This window comes from Pelobates fuscus, chromosome 5 (genome assembly GCF_036172605.1).
Source record: "Pelobates fuscus isolate aPelFus1 chromosome 5, aPelFus1.pri, whole genome shotgun sequence".
NCBI lineage: Eukaryota > Metazoa > Chordata > Amphibia > Anura > Pelobatidae > Pelobates > Pelobates fuscus.
In genome coordinates, this window is record NC_086321.1 from 32,120,514 (window position 1) to 32,131,016 (window position 10,503).

The following is a 10,503-nucleotide window of genomic DNA, read 5'->3' on the forward strand; positions in this document are numbered from 1 at the left end:
CATTGTTCTGTATAACACAATTGTATTTGCTCCAAGTCCAAACAAGTCTTTATAAGAAGGCTCCCAACTGGATTCAGTGATCAACTCTAACTCTTTCCTCAGCTCTGTAATCATTTCCTTCAAAGCTAGCTTTAAAAAGCAGGCATTTCAGCCAAGAAAATGGATCCTGGGCCTATTCCCACCTTAAGAACTTGACAGAGCAAGATCGAGGGCTATTGTCATATTCCTGAGCAGGTCAGAGAGGAGACGATTGGACCAGGGTTATTGGTTGAAATTTTATTTGTCTTTTTAGACATAACAATTTACTTGAAATAAAGAATTAAGGCAATCTGCCACAAATGGGATACTTTGTAAGAAAAACAGAATAAAGGCAATATGCCACAAATGGGATATCTTGAAAGTAAATGAATTAAAGTCTTTTATATACAAGTAGGTTTGAGGTGATTCCAAGGAGATTAGTAGTTTGTGGAATGTCACACTACAGTCAGGTTCAGGATGATACAGGGTTGAAATAGTTAAAGCTGGTAAATAGCTTCAATATAATATAGTTCAGGTTGCTTACAGGATTATGCAGAGTTTCATTAGTTTTGACAGGTAAGTAGATTCCAGCATAAAGTAATACAGGTTGCTTACAGGATCATGCAGTGTTGCAGCAGTTGAAGCAGTTAAGGATCTTCAGTATGGTAGATCAAGCAGGCAAGTCTCTTCAGATTTAAATAATGCAGATAAATACAGGATGTTTTCAGGAGCCAGGATCAGAAGTTCTATGTCAGAACACTGACTTCAATGTCAATGCATTAATACAGGTGAGGATGTTAAAGTGAGTGAAGAGATTAGTGGCTAGGGAGGCCACTAGAGAAACAGGTATTGCAGCAATAAAATAAAACAATATCTTGGTTGTCAGGATAGGATCCTGACAGCTATACACTTATATACTGGGAACAATAATCAAGTCAAGCACTAAATACAAGTGGTGAGCAAAATCAGACTTTCATGTACCTATGAACCAACATAAATAACAGTGTATGAGGTTTTAAAAAAAAAAAACAAAAAAAAACTATGCCAGTTTTCTCTGATTACAACAACTCTATGGTGGCCTATTCATACCCACTACTAAATCAGAGCTTCTACCATCCTCGCCTAAATATACATTATAACCCACACAGAGCATTATAACATTATATAGCATTATAACAGATAAGTTGAAGAATGGGATACCAGGACAAGGATACCAGTAGATACATTTTCCTTAATATTAGAAGACTATGGTAGGGTAGGGGCAGTGTCTAAACTAAACATCAAGAACAAACCAAAAAATATATATATATATATATAAATGTTTAGCAATTCAAAAAGTGTGTAAGAGATAACATCTCTCAAATCATATTTTATTTGCTGATTCATAAATGCATGTGTCGTAATGATATAAACTGGGTGATACTGGTTTCTAAATCTACATCAAATCTTTTATAATAAATTGTTTAGTTTAAGTTATTATTATTTGCATTTACACAGCAATAAAAATACAGTTAAGTTGTATGCATGTTTCTTTAGCAGTATTTAATACAGTTTCAGTCTGTTAGTCCTATTACGTTGCTTTTCAAATAAATGTTATAACTTATATTTGCGTTTCTTCAACATTTTAAGTAGTTTTAATGAGAAGCGGCAGTAAGTGCCATAGTTACTGGCAAAGGAGAGGAGTTAAATAGTAGTTTTCAATTCATTAAGAAAGGCCATGTGTACTGAATAAACAGAGAGTCACCAATATCCCTCTGTATCCAAGTTACCGGGTCAATGGAATGTAAATACCAAATTGAAAATAATCAGATCAACAACTAAAAGGGGCATTATCAATGAGAAGGAGCTTTAGTTAAATCGTAACCTCTTGTGACATTAGCACTCTTGAATAAAACTTTTATGTCTCCCACATAAAATGCAAATGTCTATATGGGAAGTGTTTGACCTTCTCAATAGACTGTTTGACATTTCCTTAAGCAGCAACTGACCAGCACATTATCGCAAGATCCGCATTCAGAATATTGCAGTTGCTCACATGAAAGCAACAGTGTCCGGACATTCTCCAACTATTTTTCTTAAAATGTATTATATTTTGTTATGTGAAAAAATATATGGAAAACAAAAGTTGACTTAATTTCAAAGTTTGAAGGCACTTTGAGAAACAGTCCCATGTTGGACTTATTTAAATTCCATCTTTTTTCTTTTTTTTTCTTTAACTGCACTTGTAGCTGTATTCATGATGGCACACTGTCCAGATATAAGACTTGACTTTGACAATTGCAGGAGTCTTTATGTTGGTTAACATATAAGAAACACAGGGACACGGAAGGCTTGAAAAGCTTGGCTCTGGAACTTACATCTTATAGAGTCTGTGGGTAAGTACTACAAAAAGTGCATTTATATGTAATGCGCAGTTTGAAAGTCTGTACATATCATATATCTCATAAGATAGAGCAGGCATCTGCCTACAGTGCCACATTTACAAAGGTGCCATGGAAGACTCACAAGAATATAGCTACACATATTTTCTTAAAGTTTTACGACACTTAACACCTTAATAATGGAATTATTCTGTCATAGATGTTCTTCCCATAAGGAATTCCATCATGCAGATTTTTATCATCATGGACATCTGAGGCCCCCCTTTCACAGCTTTAGCCAGAATAAGTGACTCCATGCACCCAGTTGAGCTGCACGCAGCACTCAAAGTAAGCATTGCATAGTAAGCAAGCTCTTTATGTGAGGCTGGATTTCCAAATTAGGATTAGAAGCAGCTGAAATCAACTAGGAAATCCTTGATTTTTTTATTTTTTGCTTTATAATAACTGAAAATGTATTAATTTATATTTGTATGTTCCTCTTTAAATTAAAGCCTGGTATATAATATGTGTAAGTGCAATAAATGGAAAGATAGAAATTGCATTTGAACACACACACATAGCAAGAACGCCATTATTGCTTGTGTCTTTAAAGGGACACTTCAGACACCAAAACAACTTCATCCAAATAAAGTTGTTATGGTGCCAGGAGGCCCCTGGAGGCACTCTTAACTCAAGGGGTTAAACCGTTCTTGAATGATTTAACCTCAAAGTTGCCTTCAGCGGCGATATCCACTCCCCCCTCCGGCGGCATCTGGCTTCTGGATTTTTAGATTTAGTAAGTGCGGAGTGCTGCCATACAGGACACCGCTGATTGGCTGAGAGCGGTCAGCTGATCCTCTCCACCAATTAGTGACTTCTCACTCACTAAACTAACAAAATATTAAATCAAACATTCTGAAATGTGTTTAAATAAATATATTTTTTATTCTGAACACTTTATCTGTGGAACAATATGTCAAGAACCGGGAAAGGGTTGACTAGATGGGCCGAATGGTTCTTATCTGCCGTCACATTCTATGTTTCTATGTTTCTAAAGGAAAACAACATAACAGCTTGAACAAAGATCTATCACCAAGTTTAAACACAAGCTTCGTAGACACATTTCACATTTCACAATTTTTTTTTTGTTAAACCTTTACACATAAGATGTTGCAGATGTTTAAAAAGGAAACCGGACCCATTTTCATAATTAGAATTTAATAATTGTAATGATTCTTTTATTAGCAAATTATTGCATCTTTCTTTCCTTCTGGCTCCCCCATAGCTTCATGTACAGCAATGTCTTTGTGGACTCATTCTTTAAGAAGTCTCACAATAGAGACTGCAGTGGAATGAAAGGTACTTTGACAGGATTACACAACAGCTAGATCCCAGTAGCACCATGCCGAGAGAAGCAAATTACACACCCATGCACTTTACTGCTTCCACCCAAATTGCCTAGTTGAAATGCTAATTGCCTTTCAGTCATGGCAAAGACAGCCAGAAGAACATGTGCTTCACAGAATGACGCACATTTTTTATTCCTCTTCTGCTCTATTGTCTAGATGAGAATTATTCAAAACCTTTTCATAAAGGTAGCTCCTCGTCTAACCTTTAAAATTGTGGGAAATTTTCTAAAGCTTAGACGGGCATCACAAATCTGATGGTCTAGCAAGCCCAAAGCAGATGGTTGGATTAAGGCCATGTTAAGTCGTTAATAAAATAATGCTTGAAGCTGGTAAAAAAAAAAAAAGAGAGATTTCAATAGACACACAGACAAAAAGTATATGACAAAAAGAGTCTAGAAAAAAAAAATCCCGTTAAATAGTCTTTAGAAATAGCTATTAGTTTTGGGTTTATTTATTCACTTTACCGACGCTACAAAATTAAGCATGCTGCATTTTTTCAAAACAACGACTTAAACCAAAGGGCATCAAACAAATGTGTGAAGTAGCTTTCTGTAGTTTATCACAAAAGAATCACAAAAGAATAAAACAGGAGATACAGGCAGATTTAATGCTAAATAAAATGAATTAAAGATAAAAAATTCAAAAGTGTAAGAAGACTCAAATATTTGACTTCTTTATCACACTTTCAACAAGTGTAGAGACTACACTTTATTTCAATCTCGATGAAGAACGTGGAGCACAGCAGAAAATATAATGCTAATAAATAGAGCTGTCGATTGTTATACAATTTGTCAGGATCAAGTTCAGCCCAAGGTTTGGTGTAACAGATTAGTGACAATGTTGGTGATTCATTCACCACTCAATGACAGGGTATTTTCTCAAAACAATAACAAGCATTTGAGGACTCTTCACAGCAATTGATTATCACTAAAAATCTATATGATGTATCCTCTATATGCCATGTAAAAGCTTATGTATTTACTTATCCTCTAATTATAACATATTTGTATTTGTGAGATGTGAACAATAACATTTAAAGGAACTCTATCACATGAGGAATATAAACCGCAGTATTCCTAACGCCCTAGTGTCCAAGTCCATATTTAGTTTCAACCCTAAATAATCTGTAAAAAAAAAGTTTAAAAAAAAAAAAAAAGGTTTAATTTATCTGCTTTTCCAGCACCAAGACACATTTGATGCAGCCGCCCACTCCCCTTCCTGCAATGTCATTCGGGAAGCATTGTTTCCACGATGATTGTCCAATCACATTAAGTGTTGTAGAGCAAACACTTCTAATGGCTGTCAGGAAGACAGCCACAAGATGTGTGTTTATACCTTCAAATCAAAATAGTGCCGTATCTACTAAACGGAAAGGTTTAGATTGATAGGACAAAAGTAAAAGGCCAATGCACTCACATCACTTCATTGAGATAAAGTGGTCTGGGTGCCTGAAGTGGTTATTTCATGTAAAAATTCACCTCTCTTACCCTGCAACTGGGCGTATTCACCTTATCTTCCAAACAATCATTTGTATAAGCTCAGCCCTTTGCACCTAGTAGTCTGCATAGAGCAAGCATAAGGAGAAAAAGAGAAATTAAAGGGACACTATAGTCACCAGAAAAACTACAGCTTATTGCATTTGTTCTGGTAAGTAGAATCATTCCCTTCAGGCTTTTTGCAGTAAACACTGTCTTTTCAGACAAAATGCAGTGTTTACATAACAGCCTAGTGATAACTTCACTGGCCACTCCTCAGATGGCTGATAGAGATGCTTCATCATTCAGTGTCTCCACCCTCTGCATGCAGATACTGAACTTTTCTCATAGAGATGCATTGATTCATGTTTGACTTGTGCTGGCTCTGCCCCTGATCTGCCTCATTGACAGTCTCAGCCAATCCTATGTGAAAGCATTGTGATTGGCTCCTAGAATCACTTCTGATTATGTCAGTCAAGCTGGCAGATCAGGGGTAGAGGCAGCAGCTGCAGACTTGAATGATTTTACTGTATTTACGGAGGCAAGGGGGGACCTAGGAGGTTAGATGGTGGTTTTAACACTATATAGTCAGGAATACATGTTTGTGTTCCTGACCCTATAGTGTTCCTTTAAACAATGATTGTTTTCCTCCTCCCCATTTGCAACATGTGCCCCTGCAGTGCCTGAACAGAACTGGATTGTAATATAATTTCTTAAATCTTTAAAATAAATTTGAAAGCAAATCATATGAAAAAACTTAGCACATGTTATAGGTGACGGTTCCATTTTAAAATATACTTAGTTTAGGTCTGGTGTGCTTGTGGAATCAACATATTCTGAATTCCATAAAAAAAAAGATATGGTTACCCAATAGCCAATGGCAGACATGCCTGGGAATTTACTGCTTTTTGCCAATCCTTTGGAACTGTGCACTCCAGGTAGGTTGAGTAATGCTCCCTTAACCCTGCCCAGCTCCACCTGAACATGGCATTATATTACCCATAGTAGTATAATCCACCCCTTTCTCAAAAGCCCCCCTTTCATATGCCAACCTACCTCTCATGACATTAAGAAAGGTACATTTGTGACAGGTCTGCCCCCTTTTGGTCTAAGTAACAAGTTTCTTGACTCATATAGCAAATATTTCAGGAACAAGTAGCATAATACATTACAATAAACATTTGACATTTTTTATTCATTTGATTAAATATGGGTCGGACCAGTATGCCGAGCAATATCATCTGATTTTTATGCATCTTCTGTCTGCTTTTATTTTCCTATCTGTACTAAGAGGACGTAGCGGTAGAATTCCAGTTTGTGCTGCTTTTGAACTAATTAGAAACTGCAGTAATCTACTTTTTTTCTTTTCTTTTCTTCTTTTCTTTTTTTTTTTTACAATTTTGAGCTTTTATTGTACTGATTCAGCAGGATAATCCTTTACAATTTTTTTTCGGATTTACACTAATTCAGACAATCTTTATTACTTTCTAAATGTATGGTATTTCAGTTTGCGTTCTCCTTGGTCAATACTGAATAGGCTGCTCACAGCACGTAGATAGGACAATAACCCCACCTGGATGTACTGAATGATCAGACACAACAACTGTACACTTGTTATCCCCAGACAACTTTCTCTATTCATCCAAGCGAGTTCAAGATGTTGAGTCCAAAGAAAAACTTTTTCAACTTCCCCACTTCAGTCCTACATTCTGAAGGAACACCCCGCTAGCCTGCCTTTAACAATGGACCTGAGTGGTCACATGAAAACAGCTTTTTTTGCCAATTCCCACTGTAAGAAGAAACAGTCTCAAAAACCAGTAAGTGCAAGTATACATTTTTCTCCCCTCTGATGATTGAATTCGAAATGTTTACTCTTTCCCTATCCATCTAATCTATATATGTTTTACATCTCAATTCAATCAATATTTAACCTCTGTGAAACATCTGGCACCCAACTTGATTTAAAAACACATATGTGTTAAAGAGAACAGTCTCTGTGTATGTGAAACAGGAGTTGCAAGTCTAGCTTACTGACATTTAACATTTCACAGGCTTGTTGCTTACTTTTATAATGCAAAATTAAAACTGAAGGGGATCATAGTCTCCATGGGCAGTACAAATTGGGATTAGTAAAAAGTTGGAATTTATGGTTGAGGTTGAGGTTCTTTTCAGATAGCAAGCACAAACAAAGATGGACATTTGGCAAAAAAAAAAAAAAGATGATCTACTGAATCACCTCATCACATTTAATAATAACAAAGTATTTAACCAGGAAAGGTACATTCAGATTACTCTGGTTTCCAAGTATGTCCTGGGGGTGTTACTTTTTGTCCAACATCCAGGGGATGTTACTATATTCTCTATATCCAGATAGTTCATAGCTTGAAGAATGCCAAAGGAGGCCTTTATGTCTGTTGCCAAAAATAGTAATAAATATAGTGGGGACCTATACTGATATGTGCATGGATCATGTGGACATTATAGATTCAGCAAAGGCTGTGTGATCATATAGCCAAGGACTATGAAGTTATAGGACTGCGATTACGTTACAGAATAAACACTGACCACTCAGGATTTTAAAAACATTTTAGAATACTGGCAACAAATTCAAGACATAATCCACACCAAAATAGGTAAACGCATACCACTCAAACCAGAACACTACCTGCTTCACATGTTACCCGGAGACCTTACAGCCTACGAAGCAGTGCTGGTCACCCACATAACCCTAGCCGCCAAAACATGCATAGCTGCTCTGTGGAAAACCACGGCGGTCCCTGATGTACAGGCAGTACTTGCTAAAGTGGACCTTACGAAACAGTACGAGCAGATGGCACATACAATAGGTGGAACACTAGAACACTATACCAGGACCTGGTTGAAATGGTGATATAGGTAGTGGCATCAACATGTCTCGCTATACCCTATCAAGCTGTACAGAGTAAGAGCATCTCACCCCCCCCCCCCATGTTGTATCCTCCTCCCAGTTAACCCCCCCAACGCACAAAAAGGGCTTACATAGCAATACCGAGCCCCAAAACATGGGATGAAGTGTAGGGCAAATACCCGGCCAGCCTACAGGACACACAAATGTGCTAAAGTAAAAAGGACAAAGGTACTGCAGGCATACCTGTTACCTGTCCGACCCACCCCAAAGGTGAGCGGAAGACGCTAGCTGGGTATGGCGCCCCCCCCCCCCCAGGTCTCTGGGGGATACCACATGGCGGCATGATACCACACTGAAGAACGTTCCCAGCTTACCATGTTTCCCTAAGCGGGGCATTACTCATTACTCACTACTCATAACACAGTCATAGATGTCAACTTACGACAATTTGTACGGCTGCAGCGCGGTTATGATGTTTAAATGCCGCTGAAAGCTGTCATTACCTTGCATATCGGTGTCCTTATGTACCAACTGTCGATTATGTTATGCCTGATATTGTGTCAATCCAACATCTTTTCATCTCAATAAAAATGAAACATTTAAAAAAAAAAAAAAACATTTTAGGATGATAATACATTGCGATGAATTCAGATGTCTTCCCCAGGCTATTCAATCATCAGACCTAGTTCTGAGTTCTTGATCGCAGAGTACAAATTAGATTATTTAATCCCTAAAAAGAGTTGAATGCTATTTTCCTTGAAGAATGGTCCAGTATCTTACTAAACACAAGTTAAACTCTGTATGGCTGAATTCGCACAGATAACCGAAGCTGTTCTGAAGGTAAACGTGTCATATATTACAAACCTCAGTTCTATTGAGTTAAATGTGGATTGAACATACCATCTTACAATTCACTGTATACACGTGCGTAATGAATGGGTAAACCGCCATATGACACCACTGAGTATGTTGTAATATATGCATACGTATATTTAGTGGGTTACTCACTAAAAAAGTAGTTAAAAACTACAGTAGGAACCAGAGCCACGGATTGCATTTTTTGCATCCACATTAGAATTTATGATTTAAAAATATATATATATTATTATTATTATTATTATTATTATTGTGATGTTTAACCCTTTAAATACCAGGCCATTTCACACACGTATGCAGGTAATTTAAGTTACATCTGTCAGTTACCGTGATATATTATATGTTGGGCTTTAGCGGTAGCAATATTTTTGAAGTCTTTGATTTTGCTTGGGGGCAATCAGGGTACAGGTCTAGATCTGGTAGAAAGAAGGAATGTAAAGGAAGTCGAGAATTCACAAATATGCTTCACTGTAGGCAATATGGAAGGAGAGGTAAGTGGATGGGAATGTATAGCTTTTGGTGTGATTCTGAAACATTTTGGCAAAATATTCTATCTTCCTAAAAATGTATCATGTATATACATACATAACATGAAAGTATTGGTTACAGATCCATCTCTACGGGCATAATCTTTGGTTTCATGACTTGGGTGGTTTTGCTCTGATATGCATTTACAGCTGTGAGATCTAATATAGACAGGTGTGTGCCTTTTCAAATCAGGTCCAATCAATGGGATGCATCTGAACTAAATTGTAAGTGTTGTAACATAGGGTCTGAACATTTATGGAGATAATCAACAAATGTGAGCCTCAAAGGTTACTCTCTATAAATGAAAAAGAAGACCAAGAAGTCACTAAAGATCAGAGATTTTAAAATGATTCACAATTTGAACAGATGGAATTGAAGCTGAAACAAAAACTAGACAAATTTAAAAAACATTATTAAAAGTGTGTCCATGACAGTAAATGTTACCAGATGGGAAGGGTCTATAATAAATAGAGGTTGTTTCTAGCAGGTTTACAACCTCTGATTATGAGTCATCAGATACAGATACTGATTCCACCCATTCCCAACCTCTACCTCTTAAAGAAAACATGGTTCAAAGTCAAAAAGGGATCCTGAAAAAAGGTCAATGTCCCCCAAAGGAAAATCAGATTTATCCACACATGGAAGAGATACTTCGATGATATGTTAACAGCCTGAACAGGGAACCTGGAGACCTTCCATGGGTTCGTAGAATTACTCATCATCAATGATTTGAGCCTCAGGTTCAATAAGGTGATTGGAAACCCCTCTCTTAACTCTTTAGATTTTACTTTTAATAGTATAATCAAAATATGATATGCTCGCTATACATAGGTAAGGAAAACAATAAAGCTTGTCACAAAAAGTGACACTATATGTATAATAAACCGTGAAGGTGAGGAAATCCTAAGGAAAAACTAACTCACACTAATAAACAAACTGCCACCAAGGTC